This window comes from Dendrobates tinctorius, unplaced genomic scaffold, assembly GCF_039654945.1.
Source record: "Dendrobates tinctorius isolate UK_male_01 unplaced genomic scaffold, ASM3965494v1 ptg000201l, whole genome shotgun sequence".
NCBI classification, from domain to species: Eukaryota; Metazoa; Chordata; class Amphibia; order Anura; family Dendrobatidae; genus Dendrobates; species Dendrobates tinctorius.
The window spans coordinates 5823131-5847080 of record NW_027361868.1 but is presented as its reverse complement, the minus strand read 5'-3'; the positions used below and the strand labels follow the sequence as shown (position 1 = coordinate 5847080).

Below are 23950 nucleotides of genomic sequence, written 5' to 3'. Positions count from 1 at the left end.
CTTGGGAATCATACAGTATTGTATTGTGTTGTTTCTGTTGCACTGCTACGCAATAAAGTTCCGACCACAAATCTATAACCAGAGAGACTTCAGCTCAGGACTTTGTGACTCTATATGAGGGAAATGTGTTATGATTGAGTCACCGTAGGAGGCAGACACAAAAATAGAAGCTACGTCCAGAAAACCAGAGAAGTTGGCAACTATCAGATTGCAGACCCCTGAACCTATCAACACAACTAGCAGTAGCCGTGGGGGGTTCCTACGATGCCCTAGACCCCTCGATCACAGCCTGAGCGCTAAATAGCCTAAAGACAGAAAAGGAAATCTAAACTGCCCCAGAGCAGACCCCAAAGTAAAAGGCAGCCCCCAACATATAATGACGGTGAAGCAAGATGAAAAAACACTCACACATATAGAAAGATAGGCTGAGCAAACGATGGGGCCCAAGCTAACTAAACAGAAAAGGAAAGGAAGGTTGCTGTCTGCAATCTGCCAAAACCCTATCAAAGACAAAGCCAACAAGCTGATATGAAAAAGACCCTGAAGCAGCTAGGCTTCAAAAACTAAATCAGCACTCAGGTATTTTCAGAAGACAGAGCTAAAGGAATTCAGCACACCCCAGCAGGGAATGGCAGAAATCCAGAAAAACAAAGCAAAACAAAGTCAAAGCACCAATGCAAAAAGCCGAGCAGAAAACTTAGCTTTAGAGGAGCAGGAATTGAGACTGGTCTCCAAGGATCCCACAGAGAAATCACCCGCAGGGCAGAAGGGCGTCGGCAGCCTTATATCCAGTCAGTAACTCCACTCAGCCAGTCATCATCATCAGTCTCAGGTGTCTGATAATCAGGCTCACTACCTTTCTTTACCAGAAGAGGGAGTTCCTCGGGCCTCAGTAGTGAAGGGGAAAATGAACTCACAACAGATATGTCTCTGCTATGATTTAATGTGGTCAGAGATTATATTCTGCAAGTCGCCGCTGTTCGTTATAACGCTATGATTCACGATTGATGGGGTTGGTTTGTGGCCAACTATATCCACATTGTATTGTCAATCTTTACTCTCTATCATCATGAGCCCTGTGCAGATTATCACAGGCTGACAAAGGGGTACGACGTTCGGGGACATTCATTATTTTTGGAGTATTCATAATCTACTATATAATTGTCTAATTCTGTCTGTCTGTCTGTCTGTAATGGAAAGCCGTTAAAGGCATCACTGCTGCATTGCTCATTACACAGGCACAGTCCTGTACATATTCTGGAGTACAATACATTAGGTAATTAGGTAACAGTAGAACACTGACTGCAGCTCTGCGTGTAACTTGCGTACAATACATTAGGTGACAGCAGAAAAGTGAATGCAGCTCTGGGTGTAACTGGAGTACAATACATTAGGCAAGATCTGAACAGTGACTGCAGCTCTGGGTGTAACTGGAGTACAATACATTAGGTAAGATCTGAACAGTGACTGCAGCTCTGGGTGTAACTGGAGTACAATACATTAGGTAAGATCTGAACAGTGACTGCAGCTCTAGCTGTAACAGGAGTATAATACATTAGGTAAGAGCAGAACGGTGACTGCAGCTCTGGGTGTAAGTGGACTACAATACATTAGGTAAAAGCAGAATAGTGACTGCAGCTCTGGGAGTAACTGGAGTGCAATACATTAGATAACAGCAGAACAGTGACTGCAGATCTGGGTGTAACTGGAGTACACTACATTAGGTAACAGCAGAACGAGAAAGAATCCGGGGGCTGTCGGGAGGTGAGTTCATCACTATTTTTTATTTTAACAGAGACTCTAGAATACCCGATGCGATAGAATCGGGCCACCATCTAGTTCTTATATAATCATGGAGAGTTCAAAGTGTGTTTTATTTAATGGGTTTGTCTTCAGTTCATACGCTATATTAGGGCATATGGGCAACACAGAATGGGGTCTCTGCCCAGTGATAGTTAAAGAGGATCTTAGATTCTAAAAATATCTAAGCTCCTTTGATTTTCCTGTTTTCCTTTTTTTTTACATTTTTGTGCTGCGGCACTCCATTGCAAAGACTGTCATATTTACTGCTTTTGAGGTGCAGTATGTGAAATCTCTGCTCACAGACCAACAGGGCATTTCTTCATAGTCTTTTTTGGGGGCATGTGCTTTCACCCTTCCTGTCAAATGCTACCAATCACAGCTCAAGAGAGATTGAGATTGCTAGATCAACTGCTTAGCTGTTATTAACAGCGTCTGGGATGGGATAAAGTACAAGCTCCCAGAGAAGAATATGAAAAAACTTCTTGTTGGACTGCAAAGCAGAGATTTCACATACTGCACTCCCAAAGCAACATATGTGAATATCTCAGCAATGGAGCAACATAGCGCAAAATATAAAAAAGCTGCAGAATCAGGAGAGATCAGGGAATATTTCAAACGTATTTGGTTTAATTTTTTGGAACAAGTCATAGGCTCTTTTTAAGGGTGGACACATCTGTGTGGTCTCCATTAGCTGAAAACTTAATATATTCAATTGGTTTATGTTTACTTATTACATTATTGTTAGAAATAATTTATGCTTGTCATTTGTAAGCAAGTTAGCTTTAGATTTGATTCCTGTGGTCCTAGATTAGTGTTGTCCAATTTTTTAGTGTAGAATAGCTGTATTCACACATTCGTTAAAATCATGGATCTGTAAGATCCGCGTGACTCTGAGCATGCCCTATTCTTATCTAGATCGGCCAAAAAAAGCGTCTTGGGATCTGTGAGAAACGGATGTCATTTGGTGTCCCATGGATCTGTGGCTTAGTGATAAATATGAATAAAATCATGAGTCTTTCCACGGAAGCAATGACACCTCTTCAGTGGAAATAAAAACGGAAGAGAAAGATAGAAACAACAAGGATGAAAATAGGATAACACCTGAGAAAATTTTTTACTTGGGAGCTATCTCAGTTATCACAGGAACTATTTCTATTTAAAGTCTTCACAAACCACACCACAGGAAACTCAAATAAAGCCCTTGTCCAGCACAAAGTGAAGCATAAAGTAGCAAGTGCATACAATAGTGCTGGTTAGCCCACCTGACTTGGAGTCCAGCTTCTTAGTCCTTTAGCAAAGGCACTCAATCCAGGAGATCTGCACACCTCCATACAAACAGGTCTCAATATACAAAGTAAACCACACTACTGACCTCCTATACAGTTGCCACCCTATGTGTCTGCCAATTGGGGACTAGGACTGATGCTGGAGTAAATGGTAACAATCTCTGTGCAAAATATATTGCAGCTATACACTGTATGAGAAGAAGATAAGAGAAAAATACAAATAAAATAGGCCTAAAATCAGGAAAAAATCTTCCATCTCTGTGAAGCAGGAAACTAACAGATGAGTGCCCAGAATATGACTATGATAAAGCTTTGAGCGAGGTGGCCCAGTGCCCAGACTAGTTCCGATGCCACACGTATGTTTAAGCAATAACAGGTGGTTATTACAAGGTAAATCACCGACTGTGCAGAGGCGGCTCAGGAGACCTGATGTACCGCTGACTCTTCTCATTACCTTGTGCAGGTTGCCCAATTACAGCCAGAAAAAGGCCGCAGAACGCTCCGCTCTTAATGCCACCCTGCAATGTTCCCTAATCATAATCACTGTCACCATGGGTCTGATTAAAAAACTACATTCGTCTTGGAGGAGAAGGTAAAGAATTCTCCCAAAGAGCGGCTCTGTCTTATCTCATGCTCGTTAACTATTTTCAGCTGTCAAAGAACAGCATTATGGATTTACAAAGCAGCGCCGTTCTATTAGATCGATGAATGGACGGCTCCAAGCAGAGAGGCCACATTTATTATTACATGATGATCTTGTTGAGGATAATTGGGGTGGGAAATCGGTTATTATGAACAGAGATCATGAACGGCTAGTATGCTACTATATGAACAATTGCAAGTATATATGAATATTCACATTTAGGACCATATTCTTGTCTGCATGTTGCGGTATTACAATAGTTATAAACCAATCAGTAGATATCAATGTTTTAATTAGATTATTGTTCAAGTTATATTCTTGTACATAGGGGCAGTATTAGAGTAGTTATATTCTTGTACATAGGAGCAGTATTGTAGTAGTTATATTCTTGTACATAGGGTGCAGTATTATAGTAGTTATATTCTTGTATATAGGGGCAGTATTATAGCAGTTATATTCTTGTACGTAGGAGCAGTATTATAGTAGTTATATTCTTGTACGTAGGAGCAGTATTATAGTAGTTATATTCTTGTACATAGAAGCAGTATTATAGGAGTTATATTCTTGTACATAGGGGGCAGTATTATAGTAGTTATATTCTTGTACATAGGGGCCGTATTATAGTAGTTATATTCTTGTACATAGGAGCCGTATTATAGTAGCTATATTCTTGTACATAGGGGGCAGTATTATAGTAGTTATATTCTTGTACATAGGGGCAGTATTATAGTAGTTATATTCTTGTACATAGGGGCAGTATTATAGTAGTTATATTCTTGTACATAGGGGCAGTATTATAGGAGTTATATTCTTGTACATAGGGGGCAGTATTATAGTAGTTATATTCTAGTACATAGGGGCAGTATTATAGTAGTTATATTCTTGTATATAGGGGCAGTATTATAGTAGTTATATTCTTGTACATAAAGGCAGTATTATAGTAGTTATATTCTTGTACATAAAGACAGTATTATAGTAGTTATATTTTTGTACATAGGAGCAGTATTATAGCAGTTATATTCTTGTACATGGGGGCAATATTATAGTAGTTATATTCTTGTACATAAAGGCAGTATTATAGTTTTTATATTCCTGTACATAGGAGGCAGTATTTTAGTAGTTATATTCTTGTACATAGGAGCAGTATTATAGTAGTTATATTCTTGTACATAAAGGCAGTATTATAGTAGTTATATTCTTGTACATAAAGGCAGTATAATAGTAGTTATATTCCTATACATAGGAGGCAGTATTATAGTAGTTATATTCTTGTACATAGGGGCAGTATTATAATAGTTATATTCTTGTACATAGGGGCAGTATTATAGTAGTTATATTCTTGTATATAGGAGCAGTATTATAGTCATTATATTCTTGTATTTAGGAGCTGTATTATAGTATTTATATTTTTGTACATAGGGGCATTATTATAGGAGTTATATTCTTGTACATAGGGGCAGTATTATAGTAGTTATATTCTTGTACATAGGAGCAGTATTATAGTAGTTATATTCTTGTACATAGGGAGCAGTATTATAGTAGTTATATTCTTGTACATAGGGGAAGTATTATAGCAGTTATATTCTTGTACATAGGAGCAGTATTATAGTAGATATATTCTTGTACATAGGAGAAGTATTATAGTAGTTATATTCTTGTAGATAAGGGCAGTATTATTGTAGTTATATTCTTGCACATAGGGGGCAGTATTATAGTAGTTATATTTTTGTACATAGGAGCAGTATTATAGCAGTTATATTCTTGTACATGGGGGCAGTATTATAGTAGTTATATTCTTGTAAATAGGGAGCAATTTTTATTATAAAACCAAACAAATACAATTATAATAAAACAAAAATCATCCAGCATTACAAAACACAAACCACTTAGGTAATATATATAGACAGCACTAAATAATCAGATCATATTCATAAATAAAGTGTCCACACCTGGGGATGGAAAAAGAAAGTTAGAGAAAAAAAAAAAATGAAAAGAAATTATCATATTTCCTAACTGAATTTTACGTTTCTCCATAACGTTATGTTTCTCGGACTCTTTCCAACTTCCAGTGAATTTATCCACCGGAGTTCTGACATAACCTGATTGGCGGCAGCGGTGTGATCGAACAGCTCATTGTGCAGTGACACCCGGGTTCTCATGTGCCAGTGATAATATTTGATGACACTGATTATAATGTACATCGTCTCTCTGTTGATGTTACTAACAGTGGAGGGGACACCATAGATTATGTCGGGATACTTTAGGGTCCGCAGTCAGGGGATTTTTAGATTATCTGACACCTCCTCCCAGATCTTCCTACCTCCCCAGCAATCACATATAAAGTGTTCCATAGTCTCCTCCTGCTGACCACCACCTAAGGCTTTCCTGCAGGGTGGTGGTGACCCAATCTCTCAGGGCCAGTGGAGAGTAGAAGAAAGTCCCACATACATGAGCATACAGGTCTCTTCTGATACTGCTCTCAATGTAAGATTTCTCCAGTCCCCACCTCCTAACACACTTCAGACCATAGTCCAGATACTGGGGGAGGTGGTCACCTGTCCATCTCCTTCTCTTGAGTCTGCCGCCTCGCACCCAAGATTCTGCAGAAGGCAATATCCAGTACCTGATACTATTTACCCACAGGGAGCTACTGTTTGAGTCCATTTTCCCAAAATTCACCTTTAGAAACAAGGAGTCAAAGAAAACCCTTGGATTCAACATATCTGTGGCGCCCCTGAGGCTTCAGTCGCCACAGAGGTACTGCACCTTCTCCTAAGGTGTAGTGCCCCACCATCCAGGTAAGGTGGGAACTCCTGACCACGCTCCACACCTGCATTCCACACACAGGATAGTTCAGTGGGGCCACCTAACAGCTTCAGGCTGGGGATTAGCAGAGCACCCCTCGTGGAACCCTGCTTCGTAACATGAGATGTGCTGGAAGGCGGGTGGAGTTAGATGATATAAAAGAGTGGGAAAGTGTAGGATTTCAGTTCAGTCTGGGAGAGACCAAGAAGGGGTCAGTCTGGGGAGAGAGAGCGAAGAGAGAAGGCTGACAGCAGGTCAGCCTGAGAGGAGCTCAAGGCGGAGGAAGGCAGTCAGACAGGAGAGTCTGAGGATTGGTCTTAGTGGAACGAGCTTCTCAGGGAAGGAAGAGAAGGAGAAAGAGACGTAGACTGAAGACTACAGATTCCATAAGAGAGAGATAGAACAGATCGGAACGAAGGAGAACAGAGAGGAGGAGTGGGTTGGATAGGAACTCTGCCTATAGGTTCTCAGCGCAAAGGCCTGGGCCCGGTCCCCAAGGTTGATTGGATCTTTATATCCGGCAACAGACACCGGAGGAGTAGTGAGCCGCTAACGCCTTACTCCCACCATAGACTTGGGACACAACAGCGAAACGGATAGAGAGCCAGGACTCAGGAGAGGAGTCCCCGAAGCAGGATACAGCTGTCTGTCATACAAGTAAAGACTAGGAACATCTAGAGAGAGGCATTCCAGGGTAACCAAGTACTGGAGTGCTTCGCACCTAAAGGCGCATTTGAGGAGTCGTTCAGTGAAGGTACATATTGGCGGAGTGTGGAAGGGAGAGTCCTGTCCTGCCTGGAGGTTGGCTGGAGCCCTGACCTGGAGAACACAGTACGGAGGCAGGCAGTGGTGTGAACTGCAAACAGTGAGTAAAGCTTTGGAACAGCATACTCTGGTGTCCTCCAGTTATTTCCGCATCGCTATATAACTGGGTAACAACATCTACACCATCCTGTGCCTCTCCTTATCCATTGCACCTACACTGCCCTGGGACTATAGCTCCACCTGTGGGGAGCTATACCATCTCTGCTGCACCACACCATCAGACCCAGAGGATCTGTAAGCAGCGTTGGCTAACACCTCACTTGCCAAATACCACGGGTGGCGTCACGAACTATACCAATAAACTCTAACACCTTTAACACCACCTCCATCGATATTGGGTGCCCAGGGCCACGGACCGGGTCACCGCTGCTGTGACACATTCCGCTGACACCGGCCCGGTACCGAGTACCCCACGGCCCTGGGTGGGGCGACCCATATCCAGCCCACCCTCTCTCCGCCGTAGGTATGTTATTCCCCTCTTTATTAGGTTCAACCTATTCCCCCACAAGAGCTGGAAGAACAGGCTGAAGAGCCTCGCTGAGAAATATTCTGGCAAAGGGAAAATGACAGAGACATACAAGAAAACGGGGACCAGGTAGGTCTTCAACATTGTGACCCTTTCTCTGTAGGTCAGCCTCCAGTTCTTCCATCGCTGAACCTTTGCATTTCCGGTTTCCAATTTCTCCTCCCAATTTAGCGTGGCATTATCATCCCTCCCAAATTTAACCCCTAGGATCTTAATATGGGTGCAGGCTTTGGAAAACTGCGGCAGATCAAAGCTGGGCTCAGTATCTAATGTCCACAGAGTTTGACTCTTTTCAAGGTTGACCAGAGACCCGGAGGCCTTTGAGTAGCTTCTGATGGATGCAGATAACATCTGCACCTCACGAGGATTGGAGATCACCAGCGTCTCATCATCCGCATAGGCAACAACATTTAGAGGCGGGCAGTGGGGGACGGGCGCCCCCTGAAAATCGCACTCCTGCAGTGACCTTAGAAACGGGTCTAGGGCAAAAACATACAGGAGCGGACTCAGTGGGCAGCCCTGCCTCACCTCTGCCCCAACTCCAAAAGTGTCACCCTGCCAACCATTAATCAGAGGAAAGCTCACCGCCTCTCTGTACAATGTCTTCAGCCAATCCACAAATTGTCCCGGGATACCGTACTTTGACAAAGTGGCCCACAGATAGTCATGATCAACCCTGTCAAAGGCTTTAGCCTGGTCCAGACTAAAAACATATCTCCCACACCGCAGAGCTTTACATCTCTCAAACATCTCCCGTATCGAGATGACTGCTCCAGAGATGTTCCGCCCTTTTACTGTGCCAAACTGAGAGCCTGCCAACAGTGCCGGGGACAAACAGACTAATCTAGAAAATAGGATCTTTGTTAGAATCTTCCTGTCCACATTCAAGAGGGCAATCGGCCTCCAGTTCTTGATGTCGCTCGGCTATTTACCTTTAGACAGCAGAATTAGCGAGGACACTCTCATGGATGGAGGCATCAGGTGATTTTCTAGACAATTTCTATACACATCCACGAGAATTGGAGCCAGGAGGTCTCTGAATTTCTTATAAAATTCTGCCGTTACACCATCTGGACCTGGTGTCTTCTTCAGATATAACTTATCAATAGCCTCCTTAACTTCCTCCACCATTAATTCTGCTGTCAAAGCAGTATCATTAGTATCAGGCACTGGAGTTGCCTCCAAGAATTGAGCCATCTTATCTTTATCCAAAGATTTCCTCTGAAACAAGTCAGCATAGTAAGATCTCACCACCTCCAGGATACCCTCCCGTGAATCCTTCAATACACCCTGGGAGTCAATGAGACCCGTGACCATTTTTTTGGCCACCCTCTCCCTGCAATTCTCAAAGGGATCAGGGGCCCGTAAGGACCCATAATCCCGTTCAAAAACCAGGGAGGTTTACCTGCTAAACTGATACTGCCTTATCTCAGATTTCAGCCGGTCGATCTTCACTTTGTCATCCCCGCCCGCCGAATACAGTGACTCCAATTCTTTGCACAGCTTTAGGTACTGGCTGTACTTATTTCTACCTTTATTAACTGACAGTCTCTTTAAGAGGGATCTGATATCCTCCTTGACGTCCTCCCACCAGTCGGTCATGTTGTCATAGAAGTCAACCCTGTCTAGATGAAGCTGGATAAGGGAGTGAACACGGCTCTGAACATAGGCATCATCCAGGAGACTGGAGTTGAGCTTCCACAACCCTCTACCAATGTCCGGACGGTTAGAAGTCCCCCAAAGAGAAGCAAAAGGTGAGGTGATCAGAGTAAGGGAGGACCTTCTCACCCAGGGCGCCGACAGCCTCAGTAGGACTGACAAAAGCAAAATCTATTCTACTGCTTCTGTTGGAACATGAATACGTGAATTTTGGCTGTCGCCCACCCTGTGTGAAAAAGTCAGTCAGTCTTGCCTGCATTATGACGTTATGTAGGACCTTACCGTCCCTGGTTACTGCCCTGCCTGAGGAGCTTTCACCTGATGTCAGTATGGCATTAAATTCCCCACCATCACCACTGGAAGAGAAGTGAAGAGGTAAGGCTTGATGTCATTAAACAGCTGGATCCTGTCAGTCACTGTCTGTGGCCCATAGATGTTAATAAGCCGGAGTCGCCTCTCATGGATAGTGACTTCCAGGACCAGACATCTTCCCATGACCACCTCTGTCATCCTATGCACAGTCACATCATAGGTGTTAAACAGGACAGTGACCCCGGCGTAAGGCTCCACAGCCAGTGACCAGAAAGAAGGACCGGACCGCCATTCCCTCTCAGCCTCTCTCATAAGCCCCAGAGATGTCAGTTGTGTCTCCTGCAGGAAGATGACATCTGTGTCAAGATATTTGAGATGTTCATACACCGCGTGTCTAGTTCTCCTCAGCTTAATGCTATTCACATTACTCGAGGTCACTGTCAATGAGAACCCCGCCATCACAACACAATATAGAAGGAGCAGAGTAACAGCCATTATCATGAGTCAGAGATGTTCTGTCCACCACTGGTGTCCAGGTCAGACTCTACCTGAGGGTCTACAGATAAGGGCTTCCGCTTTGGCGGGGTATGGTCCTCTATGTCCCTGTCACACTCAGCATCAACTTTCCTCAACTCTTCCTCATAATCATCACCATTGGAGTCAGAAAAAACTGCATACTTGTTGGACACGACCATCACTCCTGCAGAATTCTGAACCTTCTTACTAGCACTCTGACCAGTGTCATATTCTGCCTTGGGTTTACGGGATGATGTGTTCTTTTTCTTCCTTTTATTATTATTATTAATGCTCCAGTCATCAGATACAGACAGTGATGCTGAAGGGGGGGCTATCTGAGGCTGCTGGACCTGATGGACGACCTCCATGTTCCCCTCTGCACCCTGCTTCTCTGGTGCTGCCTGAGAGGACTCCTGGTGGGCATCTGAGCTGGTCAACATCTCTCCTGACATTAAACACTGCTCCTCATGTGTCCCTGCCACCACATCCTCATCCTCCTGAGCCTCTGCCCCTGCCATCACAAACTCATCAGGGAAGACTCTGCAGATGTTGTGCCAGGCGTTTGGACAGTCCGTGTGAGGGTGGCCCATCCTACCACAGAGGTGGCACCTGACATCCTGGCAGTCTGCAGAAACATGGCCGATTGCCCCACACAGACTGCACTTCACCACAGTACAGGCGTTAGACAGATGACCTTTCCCACCACATTTGAAACACTTTCTGGGTTGCCCGGGATAATAACACCTTCCCTTCTCCCTCCCAATGAAGAAGGAGTTGGGTAAGTGGGCAGTGATGTTATCACATTGCCGCAATTTTACCAAGACCCGCCACCCCATTGTCCAGATACCATCCTCATCTCTGACCTTGGTGAGTCCAGAGACGAGGTCACAGTGTCTCCGGAGCCACACCTCGATGTCCTGTGGAGGAACGGCCTCATTCCAGAACGTGATGTTTACTGTGACAGTGTCTGGCCTGGAGATAAGAACCAACACAAACTTATTTCAGCCCTCAGCATCTCTGAACTTGGGGTAATTGGCCCAGAATCTGTCCAGGTCAGACATGAGCTTGAAGCTGACCTCGTAGCCCTGCCTGTCCTGAAGATTAGACACTGCCAGTATTTCATTTGCCACAAACCCCATCTGGCCGCAGAGCAGCTCTCTCACCACATACCTGCGTTGTGGCAGATCCTCCTTGACACCTATGTATTTAAACCGCACCACATTAATGCGTTTGAATGTCTGGCCGGTATACCTGGCGCTGGAAGTGAAGGATGGGGCGCCGCGGCTCCAGGCATTCCTGGGGGGCACCTGCCGGGTCACACTGGGCTGACTGACAGGGAGAGGGCCTGAAGCAGGGGGGGCTGTCACACCTTGTGGACTAGATGGCAAAGGGGGATAGTCACACATATCATGCACATTATCATGAGCAGCATTATCATCAGACAGTGTGACGTCCAATACAGAATGTGAAACCCCTCGAACCCCCGACCCCATGGGCACAGCATCACCTGCCACAGTCTGTGCTTCAGCCTCAGCCTCATCAGCACAGTCTCACAAATACTGTCCTGCTCCTGTGTGGGGCACTCTGGGACCTGTGGTGCCTCTGCTGGAGTCTGCAGTGTGTGCTCCTGTTTACACTCGGCTGCCTCAGCAGCACAAACAGTCTCGCAAATACTGTCCTGCTCCTGTGTGGGACATTCTGGGACCTGTGGTGCCTCAGATGGAGTCTGAAGTGCATGCTCCTGTTCACACTGAGCTGCCTGCTGATGCAGTTGTTTTCCCTCCTGGAAGCAGAAGCGGGCAGCCTGTAACACTGGCCGTGTCCGCTGCTGGGGGGTCCCGTCCTGAACATCAGGGGTCCTGGCCTCTACAGCACAGTCCTGCTTATAGGAGGCGAACCGCTCGCGGTTCCTGTAGGTCTCTGCCAGGGGCCCCATGCTCTCCAGTACAGATTCAGTGTCCTGCACAACACTTGCCAGCTGTACATCCAGTGTGTTCAGTCTCAGGTCATACGCATCATTACTGGCAGGATTAGTGGTCTTTAGACTATAGATGAAGTCTACCTCCATTTGCAGCGCTTTTTTTGCTGCTGTAACTCACCCAGTTTTCGGACAAGTCCCGGTATCTCATCTGCTAGCTGCAGCTCGGGTGCACGCGCCGGCCCCACAGGTTTAGTCTTGACCACAGGTACAGGGGTTTTGAACACAGTCTTGTGCAGGTCCACCACGGATGGTTTTGTGGCCCCTTGTCTGGATGCAGGCTCCGCAGCAGGTTTATCGCTGCCACCTGACTGTGACCGTGTGCGTCCTGACCGCGCCATACTGCCATGTTGCTGTAAGTTCTCCTGCATTGTCTGTCTTTCCAAAGACGTCCGTCTCTGCCTGGAAGCAGGAGAGGTGGTCTGTACAGCTGGGGCCGATCTCACCTGTGCACCAGGCAGGAGCTGCTTACTGACTGGGGAGCTACAAGACTTCACATTCAGCTGGTTTCCATCACTCACCAACACTTTTCCTTCTTGCTTCTTTGCTGGAACTGGAGAAGGTTTTCCCCTCAAAACTTTACTCACAGCTTTTTCCTCTTTCACCAAACTGCTGCAGCTTTGACTTGTTGCATTCACTGGTCTCACAGTGGCTTTGGGATTAACATTCCCATTGGTAGAAGCCTGGGAGACTTGTCCCAGTGTAGGCCGGGAAGCCTGGGCCTTGCCTGGGGAGCTTCCCCACCCAGGGTGGCCCCTCCCCGGGCTTGCTCCAGACATGAGGAGATCCACAAAACACAACCTCACAGCTAGGAGGCAGTATTATAGTACTTATATTCTTGTACATAGGGGCAGTATTATAGTAGTTATATTCTTGTACATAGGAGCAGTATTATAGTAGTTATATTCTAGTACATAGGGGCAGTATTATAGTCGCTATATTCTTGTACATAGGAGCAGTATTATAGTCGTTATATTCTTGTACATAGGGGCAGTATTATAGTAGTTATATTCTTGTATATAGGGGCAGTATTATAGTAGTTATATTCTAGTACATAGGGGCAGTATTATAATAGTTATATTCTTGTACATAGGAGCAGTATTATAGTAGATATATTCTTGTACATAGGAGAAGTATTATAGTACTTATATTCTTGTAGATAAGGGCAGTATTATTGTAGTTATATTCTTGTACATAGGGGGCAGTATTACAGTAGTTATATTCTTGCACATAGGGGCAGTATTATAGTAGTTATATTCTAGTACATAGGGGCAGTATTATAGTAGTTATATTCTTGTACATAGGAGCAGTATTATAGTAGATATATTCTTGTACATAGGAGAAGTATTATAGTAGTTATATTCTTGTAGATAAAGGCAGCATTATTGTAGTTATATTCTTGCACATAGGAGCAGTATTATTTTAGTTATATTCTTGCACATAAGGGCAGTATTATAGTAGTTATATTCTTTTAGATAGGAGCAGTATTATAGCAGATATATTCTTGTATATAGGGGCAGTATTATAGTGGTGATACTCTTGTACATGGGGCAGTATTATAGCAGTTATATTCTTGTACATAGGGGCAGTATTATAGTAGTTTCATTCTTGCATATAGGAGCAGTATCATAGTGGTTCTATTCTTGTACATAGGGGCAGTATTATAGTAGTTATATTCTTGTACGTAGGGGCAGTATTATAGTAGTTATATTCTAGTACATAGGGGCATTATTATAGTAGTGATACTCTTGTACATAGGGGGCAGTATTATAGCAGTTATATTCCTGTATATAGGAGCAGTATCCCAATCATCCGCTCCTGCTGTCACTGTTATTAGCGGCAGCAGGTGTTGGATGATGGGAGTAATAGTCCCAAAAGCCCCCACCTGCTGTCATCATTCTAACTTTAATATAACTGTCATCATTCTCTTCTGCTCACGCCGATCGCCGGCAGAGCATGGGAGAATGGTGAGAGCCGTCTTCAGCACCCGCCGACGAGGAATAGCGCTTACTGTAGCGCTTCTACCCTGGCTGCTGTCCGTGTGGTACTGATGCCACGGTTGCCACATGTGTGCTGCAAGTATTACACACACGGACACGGATACCTCCAGTACCGTTTTTTCCTGTACTGGAAATAAAAGGACGTGTGAAACCGGCCTAATAGTGATTATTTTCTTGTATTCGGATATTTTTATATACAGGGAACAGTATTATAGCAGTTATATTCTCATATTTGGATGCCAGTTTTAAAGTAGTTATAATCTTGAATATTGGGGGCAGTACTATAAGGGTATGTGCACACGCTGTTGATTCTGCTGCGGATCCGCAGCGGTTTTGGCCCTGCGGGTCCGCAGCAGTTTCTGCTGCGTTGTACAGTACCCTTTTAGCCTATGGAAAGTGAAATCCGCAGTGCACACTGTGCGGAATTTTCTGCACGGATTTGCTGCGGTTTCAAAACCGCAGCATGTAAATTCTTTGTGCGGATTCCGCAGCGGTTTACCACCTGCTCCATGACAGGTGGCAAACCGCAGGGGAAAACTGCAGGCTAAACCGCAGAAAAACTGCAGATAAACTGCAGGTCTTTTGACCTGCGGATTTACCTGCAGTTTTTGTCAAATCGGCGCGGAAAATTCCGCAGAGCAATCCGCAGCGTGTGCACACACCCTTATAGTTATACCCCTGAAACAGGTACGCAGTATAGCAGATAAAAAAATGTTGAAACATCTGTGATGCGATTGAAATTAATATACGAATAAAACAAATTAAAGAATGAAATGTTATTGGAATATAATACTATAGAATGTAAATAACATTAGATTTTCTCCTTAATAAGCCGATACACCTAGACTTAATGTAGGGGTATGCAGTATGTTTCCCATGCAATCGCTTATGGACAGCAGATAAGTGTTGGCTTTGATGTTTTGTTTTTTTTTAAAGTCATTTTCTTGGAAATGAAATGAATTCCTTTGAAGTTGGATCTCAGAAAAGAAAGAGTTTCAAGTGAAAACAATATCAAGACCAAATTTTAAATTGGATTTATTTATTCTTCTTAAAACCGTGGAAAATTGCATTAGATGTGCTAAACGAAAAACGTAGCAATATAGCGAAGTTCGTGGGCTGCATTTTTGCAAGAGAACTTTAGACAGTTTAATCGCACAAAAATTTTACTACTGTTGCTCCTATCTACTGGTATATAAAAAATATATATTTTTTTGATCTATAGTTTTTGCGTCTACAGCTCCTACGCAAACCCGTGTCTGGTGACACACTATATGTCAATCCATAAGTTACACAGGAGAAGGATCTGACATAGACCACTGCTGTAGGAAGTGATTAGCAGAGGCTCAGGTATGTAGTACGGCTTATTGATCTACAATCATCATTTGGTGTGAAAATCCAAATGTGAAATTCCTAAAATTTTTTATTATTTTAGGAATTTCAACTTTAATAAATTGTTGTCCAGAAGAATTGGATTTCTGTAACTCACACTCCCCCCTTTACAGACCATACCCCATTTTTAAGACACGACAACCTCACTGTATATCTGGATGCCAGGGTTCACTATCAATGTGAAGGACCCTCTCCGACATTCTGGGAAAGTTAGCAAGAATGGCTTCTAAATATATTATTCACAGACATGCAAATGGGAATTTATAAATGAGGGTAAAAAACACGTGCTGATGTATGGGAACTAGTGGGAACAAGTGACAAATCAGAACCAAGCAACACTAGGGATGGGCGAATCCTGAAATACTCGGAATCGCTAGACTCTAACGAGTCCGACTCGGAAACTCGCTATTCGTTGCAAGTCTAGCGAGTCCAATGTTAATGAATGGGGATGCGAGTATTGCAGCGATTCCTGTGCTGCAATTTTTTTTACTCTTTACTCTCGCAAGTGGCCCCTAGCTTAGCGATTTAGAATTCATCCCTAAAGCACAGAAAATCGTTTCTACATCACGCTAGAAGCTAAACAGGAAGTCGCCTGTGCTAACCGATTTACTGCACAGGCTGATCTGATATTCTGCACACACAGGCAGATCTGATCTGCACACACAGGGCGATCAGATCTGCACACACAGGCCCACCAAAGATGTGTAGCAGACGTGATATAGAGAGGCTGATCGGCCTGGTTGAAGAGTGGCCCCAGCTGTGGCAGCCCACCCACCCTGGCTATGGTGATGAAAGACAGCGAAATATGGCTTGGAGGTCCATCGCCAGAAGTATGTTCCCGTCATTTGATCACGTTGGAGAAGATGGGCAGGCAAACATGGGTAAGAGTTATGTGATGTCATTTCTTCTATTTTCTTTTACTGTACCCTTTTTTGGATTAGGAGAGAGTGAGATTTCTTGTGTCACCATTGGCGTCTGTGACGCACTGAAACCGTGGTACCCAGCACCGGGCCGGGGTCTGCTTCACTGGGGGATGTGATGTGACCCGTGCTGTAGTCTCAGGGGATGCACAGTGCAAAGGGGATAACTACAGGGGACTGTAATAGGAGGACAATCAAGGCTAGTGATGCGTATTGGCACAGCAGGACGGTAACGTGCGTGCTATTAGCTGGTAGCAGAGAAGCCCTGCACTCTCCCTGAAAAAATTGTTTAGTGCGCAAAGGCAGTCACCTAGGTGGACTGTGGTGCTGTCTGCGTCACCGCTCTGGGGTGAAGTGCGTGCTGTAACTTAGCTGAGAAGCAACGCACTCTTCCTGAAAAAATTGTTTAGTGCACACAAGCAGGCAGCGTGCGTGCTATTAGCTGGTGGGATAGATAGCAGCAACGCACTGGTCTGCCACAGAAACAATAACGCTGCAGGGCTAAATATGACCCCAATAATATCTGGGGGAAAAAAAAAAGAAAATTTGCTCAGCTATGCTTCTGTCTTCAGCTCTGATGGAAGCTGAGTGAGTAAGCTAAGCTCTGAGGATGGTGCTGTATGCACTGTAAGGCTGCTCCTGCCTTTCTCCCTGCCTACAGTCCTCTACAGTACTCCTCCGTCCTGGTAGTTCTGAAAAGAACTTTTGTGTTATATGTGAGGAATCTTGAGGTCCTACACTGACTAACAGTCCCTAGATCTGCTCTATGTCTCCAACTCGCCCTGCACTAGCTCAGATCGTCACAGGAATGTGCCCAAAATGGCGGGGGCTGGGTTTATATACAGCCTTGCCTGTGATACATGACATAGGCATCACGATGGACAGCAGCCAATCATAGTAGTGCTCTTCACAGTTTTCTCACCTAACAAACTAGGCTGTCTCTGAAAATTAACATATTCTGTATTCTGCGAGTCCCGAATACAGTATATAGGAGTCCTAGACTCGCTAAGACTCGCTGCTGACAGCGGGACACAAAATCGCTAAGAAACTAGGATTGCTTGTATTAAACTCTGAAAAAAACAGGATTGCCATTGATTTGCATTGGACTCGTTACTGTGCGAGTAATCGCTTGGAAACTCGCTGAGTACCGACTCCTGCGAGTCCCCTACTACTCGCAGAGTAACGAGTCCTAATGAGTAGATTCGCCCATCCCTAAGCAACACACAAAGTGACCATACAGAGTTTCACCAACTCCTCCTAGTATTCAAAACTTCCAAAAGTGCAAATGAGAATTCAGCTTTTATTTTTCCAAGTAGGTTGTAAAATTAAAGAGGTTGTCCACTACTTTTAAAAGCTTTCACTATGAGTCAAGGGTGCTTCAAAAAATAGAAATTAAAACTCACACCACCCCCTACTGGTCGGGCACTACTCTTCTTGGCGTCTGGGTAGGAAGATCCCCTGTTTTTTCTGCTTATACGGAATTGTTTAATCTGCTGCAGATCTTACAATTCTTCCATCTTGGACATTCCGTCCAAAAAGAAGAGGAAGTGTATTTTCCAAATGCCAAGGCTGCAGACAATCAGACGATACCGATAAGCTGCAACCATCACGTGACACCTCATGCCAGAATAGGAAGCCAAGAGTCTTGCAAGGGATGCTGGCAGCAGAATGGAGGAGCGGCAAGTCTTCTACTGAGTATTTGGACAACCCCTTTAAAGCACCGATTGGTCTTTGGCAGCACCCCCAGTCCTTTCCTGAACTAGATTTAATTTATGAGGTCTATGGCAGGTATTATCCTGGTCATACTTGAGCCTGTGGTCCAGAACTCCAATGTAGCAATGCCAGCTGTACTCATAGTGCCCATAGACAAGGATAAACAATCATACTAGAACACTCAATGGGGCCCTACAATGTGCATAAGCCGGTCATTTTAAATTTTGGGAAAACTTCTATACCTTCGGCTCCATTTAAGAATGTCCCTTTGACCATTAATTGACTGGTATACATCAATATTCCCAAGTATGAGTTTGTGCTTTGGCAAACGACATTAAAGATATATATTGGATTACCTCCTGATCCATACCTCCAACGTCTGTACATCTGGCTTTAGTCCTTGAGATTTGGCTACCATGTAGAGCCACATCAATGGATAATAATTTCCTAGAACAGGCAGTACCTACTCTACCTATCGATTCTCAAATGGCGATATTAGGAGCCATACAAACGTGACCCTACAAAAGCCAACATGTAGTCATCAGTAAGTCGTCTGCAACAGATTAATTTCTAGGCAAATGTTACATTATTTTTAGACATTTTAAAGCACTTTAGAAACAAAAAAAATCTGCCAAATTAAATTTATCTCAGACTGAAAAACATGGGCGTGTTGTGAAATGTGTTGTGAATTAAGAGTCCGAACCCAGATGATGGATAATGAGGGTTACAAGTGGAGATCGTATTTAACGTCGGACGGTCAACTCCCTTTTCACAGATATATTTAATTTACTATATAAGTGGAATGTTGATGAGTTTTCATATGAAGATTATACATCAGATCGGGGAGTTTTATCTGTGATAAGAGATAAAGTGCCACAAGTAATAAAATGTCCGGACCAAGAGAAACAACCAAATAACCAAGAGATGATGCCTCTAGGATGATGGTATCGCTGCAAATATCAGACAGTTCCTGTATGATGCCAGCATAAACACTGCTCGAAAAATGAAGGCAACCCTTGGACATCACAGTATAACCCAAAGTCAGTTCAGCTTCAATATGTCCGGTTAGAAAGCAGAAAAGTGATTATGAATCAAGTTCTCCTGATTTGGTGTAAATTAAGGTGATAAAAGAAGCCCTGGAGAGGCGACAGCAAGATGAATTCCAAAAAGGAACCCTGGAGACCCGACAGCAAGACAACCACTAAAAAGAAGCACTGGAAAGGTTATTATTAGTATTATTTATTTATATAGCGCCATTAGTTCCATGGTGCTGTACATGAGAAGGGGGGTTACATACAAAGTTACAGAAATTGTTAACAGTAAACAAATTTACAATGACAGACTGGTACAGAGGGGAGAGGGCCCTGTCCTTGCGGACTTACATTCTACGGGATAGTGGGGGGTGACGGCAAGATGACCTCCAACAAGAAGCACTGGAGAGGACACAGCAAGACGACCTCTAAAAAGAAGCCCTGGAGAGGCGACAGCAAGACAACTTCCAGAAAGGAACCCTGGAGATGCGACAGAAACAACCTCTAAAAAGACCACTGGAAAGGTGACGGTAAGATGACCTCCAACAAGAAGCACTGGAGAGGACACTGCAAGACAACATCTAAAAAGAAGCACTAGAGAGGACACAGCAAGATGACCTCTAAAAAGAAGCCCTGGAGAGGCGACAGCAAGACAACTTCCAAAAAGGAACCCTGGAGATGCGACAGCAAGACAACCTCTAAAAAGAAGCACTGGAAAGGTGACGGTAAGATCACCTCCAACAAGGAGCACTTTAAAGGAACAGCAATACGACCTCTAAAAAGAAGCGGTGGAGAGGAACAGCAAGATGACCTCTGAAAAGGAGCACCGAAAAAGCGACAGTAAGATCACCTCCAACAAGGAGCACTGGAAAGGAACTTCAAGACTACCTCTAAAAAGGAGAACTGGAGAGGTGACAGCAAGATGAACTCTAAAAAAGGAGCACTGAAGAAGAAGCATAAAGACTACCTCCAAAACAGGAGCACCTGAAAGGCGACAGCAGGATGAGCTCCAAAAAGGATCAATGGAACAGAGACAGCATGACAGCCTCCAAAAAAGGAATGACTCTGCAGGTGATGGCACCAGACACTTCCTCTCTCCTTATCCTTCCTGACTTATTCTTCTGAAGTTTTACGTTTTGCTGGTGTCCTTGTCACTATTTGTAGCATGAGGCAGTATCTCCTCCAGGATGATACATCCATAGGTGCCGTCACTAGCACAGTCTTAAGAGCATGGAGAAGACCTCATTGCATGAGGAGAACCAGAGTCTTAGTAGGGCATCAATATGTAAAATAACAGGCGAAGCACTGCCACAGTCCAAAAAATGACCTCTATAGGCTATCGGTGTGCATGTTACTGACCTATGAGCTGTGATATCAACTATTGTGTATCCAGGGTCCTGTGTTATAATGTATATTGAGGTATTACCAATATTGTTTAGTGGTCGCTGTGAAATTGTACGTATCCATTATACAGGTAAAGGAGGAGGTGATCTGTGACACCGCCTATTGTGAATGGTGGAACCTGTGTTATCTACTGTATATAGAGGTGTTCTCAGTCATTGGCAGGAGGGAAAGGAGGTGAGCTGTGACATCATCTATTGTGAATGGTGTATCATGTGTTATTTGTTGCATTTAGAGATGGCACCTTACATCGCAATCCTGTATATGATGATAATGAGACTGCTGAAAAGTCTTCTGTATGGAAAAAGAATTGTAAGACTAATATTATGTTTAGTGGCCCGTGTGAAAATTGTACATCATTGTACCTATACAGGGGCAGGAGGTGAGCTGTGATATCACCCATTGTGAATGAGGGATCCTGTGTTATATACTGTATATGGAGGTGTTATCAGTCATTGTACAGGAGGAGGTGAGCTGTGATATCACCTATTGTGAATGGTGAATCCTGTGTTATCTACTGTATATAAAGGGTCATCAGTCATTGTACAGGAGTGTTTTGCAAGTTTTTTTTTTTTAAATTATATAGAAAATAAAGAAAATTGAAAAAAAAAAAAGCAAAATGTTTAAAAGTTAATTTAACATAAATACGAGATCCAAACAATAAGTTATTTTGTGATGACACGTTCCCATTGAAAAGATTTATGAGGATGTTATCAAAAGCTGCCAGAACAAAATGATTTTTATAAAATGAAGATAGATATGTTTCTTAAACTTCTGGTTCTAGCAGAGATCAATGGAGTAGCTTAGGGCTACAGTGGAAACACTTCTTTATTTCATAAAGATCTCTACACTGCGAGATGTGAGCACGTTGTGCATTTGGAAGCCCAGATACTGGATCTAAATGTGCAGCTGGCAACACTGAGATCCATAGACAATATGGAAAGGAGTCTTCTGCTCACTGAGCAGACGCTCAATGGGATAGATGAGGGGGGGATGCTAGGTTGCAGCTGCAGGACAATGAAGCAGCTAGCTGGGTGACAGAAGGCGGGGTAGAGGGAAGAGCGCCAGGGAGGCTAGTCCTGATCTGGCACACCCCAATAAGTTTGCCAAGTTGGCAGATGAGGGGAGTGTTAGTGCAGGAGTAGCACTGCTGCAGCAAGGCATGTCCTCTGAAAGCCGGAGGAGTGTCTGCTCCAGTAAGGGGGAAATAGGAGAGCAGGGCAGGCCAGACAGGTTCTGGTAGTGGGAGACTCAATTATTAGGGGAACAGATAGGGCAATCTGTCACAAAGACAGGGATCATCGAACGGTGTGCTGCCTACCTGGCGCTCGAGTCCGACACATCGCTGATCGGGTTGACAGATTACTGGGAGGGGCTGGTGAGGATCCAGCGGTCATGGTGCACATTGGCACAAATGACAAAGTTAGAGGTAGGTGGAAGGTCCTTAAACATGATTTCAGGGAATTAGGCTGCAAGCTTAAAGCAAGGACCTCCAAGGTGGTATTTTCGGAAATACTTCCTGTACCACGTGCCACACCAGAGAGGTAACGGGAGATTAGGGAGGTTAATAAGTGGCTCAGGAATTGGTGTAGGAAGGAGGGGTTTGGGTTCCTGCAGAACTGGGCCGACTTCTCAGTTGACTACAGGTTCTACGGTAGGGACGGGCTGCACCTCAATGGGGAGGGTGCAGCTGTGCTGGGGGAGAAAATGGCTAGAAGGTTGGAGGAGTGTTTAAACTAGGGACGGGGGGGAGGGTATTCCTTTACAGGAGGGGAAGACAGTGCAGATAGAGACCTGGGCACAAATAATGAAATTGGGGGTGGGGGTGGGGTTACAACAGTTAATAATTTAAGAAAGAATAGAGGTACAGAGAGATACATAAAGTGCATGTATACTAATGCCTGAAGCCTCGCCAACAAGATGGAGGAATTGGAGTCAATGTTGTTGGAACATAATTATGACATGGTGGGGATATCTGAGACATGGCTGGACGAGAGCCAGGACCCGGGCGGTTACTTTACAGGGCTATAGTCTGTTCAGAAATGACCATACAAATAAACGAGGGGGAGGCGTGTGTTTATATGTAAAATCATCCTTAAAACCCATCCTTCGTGATAATATATATGAATCTAATGAAAATGTAGAGTCCCTGTGGGTGGAGATAAGGGAAGGGGGGAAAAATAATAAATTACTGATGAGGGTTTCTGACAACGATGAGAGACAATTACCTTTCACAACTGGTTCAGGACCCAACAAGAGGGGGGGCACTGCTAGACCTAATATTAACCAAAGGCCAGACTGCATATCTAATATAAGGGTTGGGGGTCACTTGGGTAATAGTGATCACAAATTAATAAGTTTTCATGTATCCTTTAATAAGATGTGTAGTAGAGGGGTTACAAGGACACTAAACTTCAGGAAAGCAAATTTCCAACGGATGAGAGATGATCTTGATGCAATTAACTGGGACGATATCCTGAGACATAAGAATACACAAAGAAAATGGGAGACGTTTATTAGCATCCTGAATAGGAGCTGTGCACAATATATACCGTATGGGAATAAACATGCTAGAAATAGGAGGAAACCACTATGGCTAAATAGAGCTGTAAGGGGCACAATAAGGGACAAAAAGAAAGCATTTAGAGAATTAAAGCATGTACTGTATGTAGTGATGAGGCATTAACTAAATACAGAAGATTAAATAAATTCTGTAAAAAGCAAATCAAGACAGCAAAGATTGAGACAGAGAGACTCATTGCCAGAGAAAGTAAAAATAATCCCAAAAAATTATTTAACTACATAAATAGTAAGAAACTAATAAATGATAGTGTTGGCCCCCTTAAAAATAGTCTGGGTGAAATGGTGGATGAGGATGAGGAAAAAGCCAATATGCTAAATGACTTTTTTCAGCAGTATTTACACAAGAAAATCCCATGATGGATAACGTGATCAGGGATAAAAATTCTCCATTAAATGACACCTGCTTAACCCAGCAGGAAGTACGGCGGCGTCTAAAAATCACTAAAATTGACAAATCCCCGGGCCCGGATGGGATACACCCCCGAGTACTGCAGGAATTAAGCACAGTCATAGATAGACCATTATTTTTAATCTTTAAAGATTCCATAATAACAGGGTCT

At 43.9% G+C, this 23950-nt stretch overlaps 1 protein-coding gene across 1 annotated transcript in view; it reads right to left on the bottom strand.

Annotated features, from left to right (window-relative positions):
* The window catches only part of LOC141056874 (spermatogenesis-associated protein 7-like), a 279202-nt gene that overhangs the window by 52930 nt on the left and 202322 nt on the right, over positions 1–23950 (bottom strand). The gene's annotated exons all lie outside the window — the stretch shown is intronic.